General features: G+C 37.6%; 1 long non-coding RNA gene across 1 annotated transcript in view; it reads left to right on the forward strand.

Annotated features, from left to right (window-relative positions):
- The window catches only part of LOC102081036 (uncharacterized), a 47749-nt gene extending 40784 nt beyond the window's left edge, over positions 1 to 6965 (forward strand). The window contains exons 4-6 of the long non-coding RNA XR_003213689.1: positions 3020 to 3169; positions 5257 to 5352; positions 6929 to 6965. This is a non-coding gene — a long non-coding RNA (uncharacterized LOC102081036). The remainder of the gene's footprint in view (positions 1 to 3019; positions 3170 to 5256; positions 5353 to 6928) is intronic.
- The last annotated feature ends 2543 nt before the right edge of the window (positions 6966 to 9508 follow it).

Below are 9508 nucleotides of genomic sequence, written 5' to 3' on the forward strand. Positions count from 1 at the left end.
ATCACAACAGCAGATGCCTCAAGGCACTGTTACTACATAACTTTATTTTAGGGCTGTTTTTAGGTGGGAAAATATTCAAAAATTCTGGCGGCCACCAAAGATCTCTACGCCTCAGAACTCCTCCACCTATGGTATAAATTTAAAAATTGTCGGTGATTTTTAGAAAAGTTGACCAGCATTCAAACTCATCTGAGATCTTTAGTAGCTGGACCAATGATATCAATTTGAAAATCCTGTATCACCCCATTCTTGAGTTATCACATTCACAAACAACAATATCCCATCAACCTTTTATAACAGCACAGCCCAACCCCCGTCTTACTACTCCACCACTTACTTACATGCCCAGTGGGATTTTAAAACCTAAATCTTGGCATGTATGGGGTGTCATGTGTTAAGTGTTAAAATCAAAAAAGTTCCTTTGTGATAGTAAAACCATAACAACCCTACCACATCTACAAACACTGCTAATAGTGAGACTACACATTAATCATTACCTTAATATATGAGCCCACCTGGCAGGAAACACAAGCATTAAACCTGTTTTTAATCACTCCTCAATAATAATATGTAGAAAAATAATTAACACAAGATGAAAGATTAAAATAAATGAATTGATATTTAGTTAATAAGCCAAAGATCTTAAAGTGCACAGGAAACTAACATGAATCCTATTAAGAAATCACTTGGCAATAGGGGGTCGAAACTTTTCTTTTAACGGGAAGAAACCCCCCGCAGAAGCAGACTCCTGCTTCAGGCAACTTGCATTTTACATTTACATTTAGATTACAAAAAAGTCCTTCATGTTGTGTAGTAACAAGTCCTTTATGGTTGTGTAAATTAACAATACATGCAATGCAAATTAGAAATACATGCCCATGAAGCATATCAGGAGATCAAAATGTGGAAACATATATCATAAAATGAAGAGATACGGCCAAAATATAGAACAAAGCAATGACAAATTTGGCTTTCATAAAATCCTCCCTGAGGCTGTGTGGCTACACAGGCTTGGTCATACCTCTACATGTTGCTGCAGCACTTCAATGCCTAGATTTTTGGAATAGAAGACAAATTGAAAACAGACTGCCAATCTGTTGTTTGTGTCCATCCATCATGTCTACGTCATGTTATTGGTAGACATAGTATTTTTGTAATATGGTGAATGTTAATAGTGAATGCATGTTTTTGTGGTCAGGTGAGGCCTTTCTTTAGCTATTTCTTGACAAATCGAGCTGGTATTGATTAGAAGGGCTTTTCCGGTATGATATGATAACAAACGAGGAAGCAATGTCACTGCAAGTGAAGAAGGCTTATTTAATTAATTAAATAATTAATTAATCATCTATCAGAGTGAAACTTTTGGAATGGCCAAATCAGCAATCTGCTACATTCTTTAAAAGAACGATGCACAGGCCAGCTCAGCAACACCGAAGGACCTGAAAGACCACAGAAGACAACTAAAGCAAATGATGACAGAATTATTTCCATGCTTAAGAATAAAACAACTAGACAATATCTAATCAAGTCACAACCATAGAAGGTCTTGATCTACAATAAAGACCATTTGGAAATACAGAGGGTTTAACTAGATGCGCACTACTAGTTTATTCACCCACTAAACACTTGACATTCGATAGACATCCAGATCATGTCTATATTGGGTCCGTCGGTCCATGACCAATTCTGAACATCGACATGACATCCGAACCTGTTCCACAATTTGGATGTCTAAACAATGTGTTTCATAAGTTTAAAAGACCCTTTGCATTATATATGGATCATTTTTACAAGTATCCTGTTTTACAGTGAAAAGCTTTCTAAGAGGAAGTGAGTGTGTTTGTGATTGGTAGCCCGCTCTGAGAGAAGTTGCGACGGAAAGTACGAGAAGTGTATGTGTATGCAAATGTGTATGTATGAAATTGACTATCTGCTCGACAGTCTTTGTCAATGCGCACATTTTGCAAACTGCCTGTGAGAAGCTGGGGACCTGCTCCAAATCCACCAAGCAGCTTCTCACTTTTGTTTTAGTTCAAGAGCCCGCGCCATCTGAGAGATGTCTGCTGATCACTCTGCAGTCCTTCACACAGAAAGAGTTATGTTTCTGTACAGCCCACCCTTTAGGAACTATACAAGTAGAAGCATTATAAAAACGATGTCTAAAATGAGCCTAAGTTTGATTTTGAAATGATGTCCAAAACAACCACATTTGGACTCCATACACAGAGGTCCTACCGACAACAACACTACACTAGAGTTTATTGATGACGTAACTGACTGATGAAGGAGCAGGATGAATTGTGAAGTGTACAGAGTTATATTCTCCACTCAGATTCAGACAAATACTGCAAACTAATTGCAAAGTACTTCACAGTGCAAATGGATAATGACCCAAAGCAAACTGCAAGAGTTTCAAAACACAACGAAACGGGGTATTCTTTAATGGACAAGTGAGTCACCTGATCTCAACCTAACATAGGATGATTTTCAATTTCATGCTCTTCACACTTAAACACAAAGCTAAATGCAGAAAGATGCACTAATAAGCGGAAATTATAGCAGCTGAAGGACTCATATCTCAAAGAGGAAAAGCAACATTTTGTGATGTCCACAGACTAACATGATTTTCATCCAAGTGCTAGAAACAACTCTTATATTTAAAATTAGTGTTTGTCAAGTTAATTTTCAGTGGCGTTTCCATGTTCTCCCGGTCTTTGAGTGGGTCGTCGTTGCAGTTCAGAGTTATTGCAGTTAGTGGGGTTAGGTTAATTGGTGGGGTTAGGTTAATTGGTGATTCTAAATTGCCCATAGGTGTGAATGTGAGTGTGAATGGTTGTCTGTCTCTCTCAGCCCTGCATCAGAGTGGCAGTCTCTCTAGACTCTAGAGTGTATTCTTCCTCTCACAGTATGGTAGCTGGGATAGGCCAGCTATTCATTTGTGGTTAGTAGATGAACATAACAAATTTAATATTTTCTGCATGTGACTGTGAACCTCTCAGAGTTTGTTTTCTTTTTCCAGAAAAACAATACAAACTAACAACACTGATAAGGATAAGTGGAAGGGAATGGATGGATAGGTGGACAAAGATGCTCACCCACATTGATATGACTGAAATTCTGAAGGCTATTCAACATTGCAACAATGAAAATAATTACTCTTTCACATCAGGTAAGTTCTCAATAACCTGTGTGTGTGTGTGTGTGTGTGTGTGTGTGTGTGTGTGTGTGTGTGTGTGTGTGTAAGTAAAGGTCCACAAACATTGGGCTCACTGTGATCCAGACTGAGTCTCTGTAAAATCTCTATCAGGCTGCCCAGTATAAGTGGCACTGCACTCCAGACATTGTCTAATTAGGCATGCTAAGACAGACAAAATGCCAGGATTCCAAATAAATCTGCATTTGGCAACAACAGCATGTGGAGTGTGCAGAACTCCAGAAGAGTGTCCGGTGTGGTTCACCACCACACCGAGTTTATGTCCAGCTCTGACTCCTAAGATTCATCCGGTCTTAGGCATCGTTGATACTTCTGATATTACAGCTCTACATATTCAACAGCAGTTCACAAGAATCTGTTATTGTTACCAAGTATATCTGCTTCGTCTGGAAAGTGCTGGCCTCTCTGCCCTGAGAGATATCGTACAAAGTGGCTTTCAGCAAACAGCCAGTCTCTACATAAGCTGTCCTGCCAAAACCTAAACCCAAATCACAGAAAATGGGTATCAGGGGTATCAAATATCAAATATGCTCTTTTTTAAATGGACCTAAAAAGTGTTGCCTGCCTCAGCAAAAGCTCACGAACAGCTATAAATATGATCTCAACAAAAATGGTGGCAAAAAATAGTTGATGTTTTAAATAATTAATATAATTGTTTTATCCTCATCCAAGTGACTTCTTGGATGAAAAGTCACACATAATGCTAACCCATTAATGTTGCTTTATAGACTACCCTGTTGTTTAGAAAACATCTTCGTCATCAGAAAAAAGAAAAAGAAAAAAAAGAAAAAAGCCAAACAAGAAGTGAAAAGTGATGATTATATTTGAGAATCCACCAGCTTTACGCAGCATGAGACATGTTTTCTTCAAAAAGACTGCCTAGTTGGATGAAGGATTAATAGAAGAGAGATATCTGGATGCCGTGGGTAAACACTTAATTCAAGCAAAAAGCTTTAATCCTGTAATCCTATGACATGGTGCCACCTATGAATTTTGTTGCCTCTTAACTACAGAAACAGAGAACGTATTGGTTTACTATCGCAGAAGGCAGCATTGTCAGCATTTTGCTATGCTCAAAAAGATGCTTCAGTAATTTCACATTGTCAATAAATGTAATATTATATTTTGCTGTATTTACTCTATTTTTTATATTTCTGTTTACTTTCCCAATACTATAATCTATAATCTGACCGGGAGACACATGAAGAAAATAAACTTTTTATGCTATATGGTAACATAGTTTCATATTTCCAGATAGCACAGCTTGATTTTACTCTCTTACAATGTTTTATAAGATGTTTGTATTAGAAATTAATGTATCAGTGTTGGGCAGTGGTAGGCCATCAAAAACAAAATCAATGGCAGCTGAATAATAGTATTATTATTAGTAATAATAACAATAACTTTATTTATATAGGACTTTTCAAAGCACAGAGTTACAAAGTGCTTTACAGTTCAAATAAAAACCGCACACTGAAGATAAGTGTATATGTTAAAATATACAGGCACATAATCAGCCATACCAACAGAGATTCATTCCAGCATACACACATACATGCATCAGTGGTTTCAAACTATTCCAAAAATGAAGGGAAATGGATTAAAGAAACGCAAACCTGTGACAAATATGTTTGTCAAATATGTTGCTCTAAAAAAATGACCACAAGAAATGGAGACCCAGGAGAGAAAAAGTTCCAGCATTTTATTTGCTCCTATCGTCTTCTATCGCACCACATGTAAGACATAGCCACACGATAATTAACACATAATGCACAACACACAAGCATAAATGTCGGCCACTTACATTGGGTAACATCATTAGGTCAACACAAAGATTCATTGCAGAAGGCTAAATCAGACCTTAGCACACATAAAAATTTCATATACAGTCCCTGAGAACAATGAGGTGTCCTGTTTTAGCATCATATTACAAGGTGTATAAAACAATAAAACTGTTTCAAACATCCTTGCAATCAACAGAAAATATAATCAAGTGATAATGTTGCTTCTAAGGACCCATCTGTCTTTTTAATGGTCACTAGAGAAAGACAAAGACTCCAGACCCTCTTACTAACCACATCCAAAGGATCTTCCAGGAATGGTGATGGTATTTTTCCTGAGAACTTATTGTTCAGCAGGTATTTATTTCATTTCTTTTCCTCTTTTACCTCAACTTAACTCTGTTCCAGAGCAAGTTACTTCCGCAATACAAGATACCATGATGATGTACCCCGGTAATAAGTACCTTTATATTACTGAACACCCAGGGTCAAATCTGAATCTTACTAATCTTACTTGAATCTGTACCATACACGTAGCATACACTGTAGCAGATCCATAAGTTACAGCACGTTTCACCAGTGCTCAGGAAAAACACAATAAAGAGTGCAAGATTCATAAGACTCAACCTCACAATGCCCCAAGCATTTTAGGTTGGGTCAAAATTGGAAGCAATCATTTTATCCCAAAACGGCACAGAACAATAATGTGTCATGGAAACATCAATATTCATATACTCCGCTGGCAATAATCCAGTCCCAGAAACACACATACACTGGTCCTGTGTCTATTTCCCAAAAGGCATTGTAGCTGATCCGTGTACATGCACAACAACTACTATCCAAAACAGTTCCATTAACTCTTTTATATGATTTGGGCTCGAGGCGAGTCTAGGCCATTTTTTTGGGGGGGGGGGGCTAAATTTCATCATAGCACCCCTAAGAACAACTATATATACTACACATTATTGTCAGTTCAGGTGATATGTAACTCATATCTGATGAGATAGGTTTTAGATCCACCAGTGTGGCTTTCATCAAGGAAAACGGTGGTTTTAGGGAAATTTTGAAAATGTCATAATATTACATTAGAAAGAGACCAGAGCTGCCATTTCAGTTGAGATCCCACATATGTAAGCTTCCCTTTCACTGCTTTGAATGCACAGACTGGTTCTCAATAACCATTTTTCATATTTTAAATTAATACTGACAATTACAGATTGTGGATTAAATTATAATATAGCAGTGAAGACGGTGCATATGGTTATATAATAAATCCCAACAAGATTGTTTGCCATTTTCACTTTCAATAAAATACATTTAAATTGTTATAACTGTTAAGTTTTCATGTCTAGGGATTTGATAGGATATTTTTGTTACTATGGACACTCTTAAAAAGAGAAGGCAAAAAATGAGCATCATGAGTGCTGATAATTAAATGGTAGATACATGTCTGGGTTCTTTCTATGCATCTTTTTCTTTCTTTGGTCCACATGTTTGAAACAAAGTGCAGAGAACAGCTTCTACTTATTCGTGCTATGCTCCACAGCTGTGCTGAGGAGACTCAAATGAAGCTCTTGGTTCTATCAGCTGCCAGTGCTGCTCTTTACTGTATCACAGGATTTGTACTGTATGCAAACTGCTGCCAGCTCAGCTCTGTGACACCCATCACTAACTGTATTTTGATCAAACAGAGCTCTATTGTACCTGTAAAGTGAGAAGCTTCATCGTGAGAACTGCGCACCTTTCTGCTCTGTCAGGAAGGGAATTCTCTTCACATATTTTCATAACTTGAGTCAGCATCGTACAGACAAATGGAAACAACATATCCACTATAGATGTCATTTTCCCTTTAACTTCAGTCCTTCAGAAGAAAGCAACACCAGTGATCCACATTCTATGTGTCCAGAAGTAAGCCTTGGTGTCCTTTGCTCAGGTCCACAAGCGTGCGCTGCTCCAGATGAGGCTCCAGAAGAAGAGAGAAGAGAAGAATAAATGCTGCCGATGAACCCAGGCAGATGAAGACTACACATACTACTGTATGTGACTGTATTGACATGAAGACAGCTGTTTCAATAGACTGCTCTGGTAAATAAATGTCTACAGTTGTTTGCTGCAATATTCATGATGTGGGACAAACAATAGGACTTACAAACAGAGCACATGTTCATCGACTAGGCACAAAATATCAGTATGGCAAGAGAGTTTTTGGATTTCTGCCATCAAACAGAAGAATCACACCTGCATGGCTCTAATTGTTTTATTTGTACTTCTGTGTATTTGGATTCTCAGTTTTGTTTCTTTTTTATTTTCCATCTGTGTAGCTTTCAGCCATAAGACCCTGCACTGCTGGGAGACTGTGGTTGGAGGGTTTATTTTACATTCCCCACCTGTTTCCACCATCCAGCTCATTTGTATTTTGCAGTTTTCATTATAACATGCCAGCAGCAAGAGGGAAAAAAACAAATATACAAAAAAATCCCACTAAAACAACACAATGAAAAATATGGGTTGCTGTCTGAGAAGTGAGTGTTGATTGTTAAAGATAAGTCTTGTTTTGTGTTGGGGTCAAACTGAAAGGAAAAAAAAATCATTGACCAAGTTGATGAAAAGTGTACTATGCTAGCCTTTTATGCATTATTCATGTCACTTCCACATAATATCAGAGCTCTCTGTGCATGCGGATATCAACCTCAGGGTTCATACGTTTTCACGCCTTCGGTGGTGAATCAGACTCATAATGGTAATCTTCAGTGTAAGTCACACCCGTTAACACACTGTGATCACAGACTGCCATCAACTGAAATTGATTTTTTTAACTGTACCTCCATTAGGCAAACAGGAGCACACAGAGAGTGCAACTTCCCAGTCTGTTTTTAGGTCATTGTGGTGTTGTATGGTGTCGTATCAAAAATTTTTAAAAGTGTGTTGCACAGCTCTCTCAATAATAATATCTTACTCGATATCATTTCTTGATTTTTTTTTCAAGGTCAAGGTTGACCCTGTTGCTAATCAACTAATGAGGTCAAGGTCAAATGTTTAGCCAACCTAGGTACTCATGGAACAGTGGTTAGCAGTGTTGCCTCACAGCAAAAAGGTCCTGAGGTTAATTCCACTATCAGACCGGGGTCTTTCAGGGTACTTTCCAAAGACATGCAGTTAGTGGGGATAGGTAAATGGGAAACTCTAAATTGACCATGGGTGTGAATATGAGTTTAAATAGTTGCCTATGTCTTACAAGAATTGTAAAGGGTTTCCATAGATTAATGTTTCTAGTAGAAGATGGTGCAAATTTTAAATTAGTGAGTCATATTGAGGACTGGAAGAAAATATTAACTTTGATTTATGCAAAAAGTGATGCAAATATCACAGTTTGATTCAAGCCACAGCTTTACAACAAAACAAGTCAACTTTATCACCTTCCATTAATTAGATGTATTTAATAGTGACTTCAGTATACTCATGTCTAACACAGCACACACAGGTCAAAGCTCCTGACCGCTAAGTGTCTTGATTCATAATTAACTTCCAGCCCACTGTGTTTTTGTCCTCCGGCAAACCCTTGGATGTCAAAGTGAAAAATCCTCAAGGTAATTCTAGGGAATTTAGGACAATAGCGACTGTGATTAGAAGCTGTCGGGTCCATCTGAGGAGGAAATATAGGACCATGTGTCACTAAAGGTATGGGAAGTGTCCAAGATACAGTTACAGATGACTTCTCAGGGTTATCATTTCTGTTAATTATCATTTCTGTTTCATTTCCTTTTTTCTGCACACCTCAGAGTGTAGATAAAGGAAATGAAACAGGACATGAAGACAGTGACAGCAAGATCGAAAATGTAAATCAAATTAAAAAAGTTTGAAAGAAAGGAAATTAAAGGCAAATACATTAACCAAAGAAATGTGCATCACACATCTCCTCCTACTCAAAAGACATATGTAGCGACAGATCCTTCCCAGCAGTCACTTGATGGATACTCCATTGACAAAAAAGCTTAAGTGGAAGAAGATAAATGGATGGATATTCGACTGTTGTTTCATTGCTGAAAAGTAATTTCTAGAAACCTGTCAATACTGCTGTTTTAGGTCTTCATTTTGAGGCTGATGTTGGAATTTTACTGAACAGTCTATCTTTCTATGTAGTTTTATATATACAAGAACTGGGTAACTGAGCATGGAAATGCCAAAGTCAAGCTGCACCCAAGGCATTTCTGATGGTGCCTATTTTTTGGTAAGTATACTGTTAAGAAACATAACGATAGTTGGAATGATGGGACTATTGATAACCATTTCTATGATTACATTATGTAAAAGCTTGAAACCTCAAGCAAATCTATGAAAAAAAGTTTACATCATTTGTCAAAAATAAAAACATTTCCGGCCACAAGACACAGAGCTGCTACTAATACAAAGCATTCTGTGGTGTGACATCCAGAAGTGAATCATCTATGGTAAACCTATAGATGCTCTGTGGTATTTATACTCTGACGCTAATGACTTTTGGAGTCTAGTTTTG

The sequence above is a fragment of the Oreochromis niloticus genome, linkage group LG14 (genome assembly GCF_001858045.2).
Source record: "Oreochromis niloticus isolate F11D_XX linkage group LG14, O_niloticus_UMD_NMBU, whole genome shotgun sequence".
Taxonomy (NCBI): Eukaryota; Metazoa; Chordata; class Actinopteri; order Cichliformes; family Cichlidae; genus Oreochromis; species Oreochromis niloticus.